This window comes from Babylonia areolata, chromosome 23 (assembly GCF_041734735.1).
Source record: "Babylonia areolata isolate BAREFJ2019XMU chromosome 23, ASM4173473v1, whole genome shotgun sequence".
Classification (NCBI taxonomy): Eukaryota; Metazoa; Mollusca; class Gastropoda; order Neogastropoda; family Buccinidae; genus Babylonia; species Babylonia areolata.
In genome coordinates, this window is record NC_134898.1 from 31,207,816 (window position 1) to 31,210,315 (window position 2,500).

The following is a 2,500-nucleotide window of genomic DNA, read 5'->3' on the forward strand; positions in this document are numbered from 1 at the left end:
CCTAGATCGCTGGGCCGGGCCACAGCCAGTTGGTTTCCAATCTGAAGGCTCACCCCAGACGCCCACAAAGAAAGAAAAGCCACCAAAACGCCCCAGTGTCTCCCAGCTGAGGGATTAGATATCCAGAACCAAAGATTCCTTAGCTGACTACATCAGTGGCCACCAAACTCGCTTCGTTGACCTCAGACTTCATGAATATAGAGAACGACTGGTCAGCCTTCAGAGATTTTTTTTTCTTTCTAAGCAACAGGCAGCAACGTAATCGGAATGCTTACTCACAAGCAGACAGACTGATTTGATGAAAACAATGAAACAGTTCAAGTTCTCCTGGATGAAAAGCACCAAGTCCAACCTGAATGGCCTCAAGTCAGCTAGCATGGAGGTTTTGCATGACAACGCCTAAACGACAGTGCAAGACGAGCCAAGAAAGATATAGGACAACTGTTTCAACAACAAAAAAGAAGATTAAATCCTATGTCGGCAGCAACAACATGAAGAAATCATACGCTTCTCTGAAAGCAGTCACCAACAGCGTCAAACAAGGATGCGTTTGGCCACACGGACTCTCTTTAATGTGGTGTTAACTCTCTCCATACGAACGGCGAAAGAGACGACGTTAACAGCGTTTCACCCCAATTACCATCATCAAAATATTGCAAGCGGAAGGCTCTTATACTGAAGAGGTGAATGTTGACAAAGAATACCACAATTCTGACGACAGAAGTTAAAGGTTGGGTCATTCAGACACCCACTGGACATCCGAGGGGTCTGTGTAGAGTAGAAGAGAGGACTGGCCGTACTGAGTGAGTTAACCGCCATTATACTGAACAACGCTTTCCGTGATTGGCAGTGTAGGTGTTAACTTCCGCTTCCATACATATGGCAGACTCTTCAACCCTGCGCAGACTCCGAACCAAGACGATAGTCCAAGAGAATAACAGACCGCTGGAGAGTTCCGCCGCCATCTTGGATCTTGCGCATGCGCATCAAACTTTTACTCGAAATCACAAGCAAAGCCCAATGAAGGCGATCAAGAGACATAGGCAAAAGCAGTAAATGTGCGCTGACGCCCATTTCTTCAGTTGATAGCCTCCGATGCTGCAACCAAGCTCTCACGGTACTTTTTCTTCTTCTTCTGTGTTCACTCGTATGCACACGAGTGGGCTTTTACGTGTATGACCGTTTTTACCCCGCCATGTAGGCAGCCATACTCCGTTTTCGGGGGTGCGCATTCTGGGTATGTTCTTGTTTCCATAACCCACCGAACGCTGACATGGATTACAGGATCTTTAACGCGCTTATTTGATCTTCTGCTTGCATATACACACGAAGGGGGGTTCAGGCACTAGCAGGTCTGCTGGGAGATCGGAAAAATCTCCACCCTTTACCCACCAGGCGCCGTCACCGTGATTCGAACCCGGGACCCTCAGATTGACAGTCCAACGCTTTAGCCACTCGGCTATTGCGCCCGTCTCTCACGGTACAATACATGCATAATAATAACATAAAAAGAGAACAAAATATGAAGCAATAAGTCGAAGAAAGAAGCCTTCTGTTTCGCACGTTCTTTCTCTTTCGATCGCCTTGTTGCTTGACTGAAATTTTGGACTGAGGAAACCAATCAACGTCGAGAGCACAGATCATGCGATGCGCCTCTATAAGTCATGTTAGCAGGGAACTCTGCAGCGGTCTATTATAACCGCTGATGACTGCGCCGCCCTCAATGTTACCACTGAGCAAGACTGAAACGCAAAGAAACACGGACCTCTTCGCTTCCGTCGCCTCGGCCTGCGAGAACTTTCGTCTCACCATCAGCACCAGGAACCAGCACCAGCCAAGCACTGACGGGCGCCCCTTAGTATTAAACTGCGGCCACCATCAACAGTTCAATGCTGGCTACTGAGAAACTAGCTGCTGCTGAAATGTGTGTCTTCCTTGGCTGCTAAGCACACTCTCTTTAAGTCAGCCACGATAGATGAAGAAGTGGGCACCGCCCGCGCTAGCGCAGGCTTTCAGTGTCATAATCCAAACAATTAATTAACGTGTGGACCCGTCGAGGTTAGCCTCAAAACTAAGCTAAAAGTTAGTCTCAAAACTAAGCCAAAGGTTTGCATCAAAACTAAGCTAAAGGGGGGAGAGAGAGAGAGAAAGAGAGAGAGGGGAGAGAGAGAAAGAGAGAGAGGGGGGGGGGGGTGGGGAGAGAAAGAGGGAGAGAGAAAGAGAGTGAGAGAGAGGGGGGAGAGAGAGGGGAGAGAGAGGGGGTGGGGGGTGGGGAGAGAAAGAGTGAGAGAGAAAGAGATTGAGCTAAAGGTTTGCATCAAAACTAAGCTAAAGGTTTGCCTCAAAGCTAAGCTAGCCTCAAAACAAAGCTAAAGGTTAGCCTCAAAACAAAGCTAGGCTCAGAACTAAGCTAAAGGTTAGCCTCAAAACAAAGCTAAAGGGTAGAATCAAAAGTAAGCTAAAGGTTAGCCTCCAAACCAAGCTAGCCTCCAAACTAAGC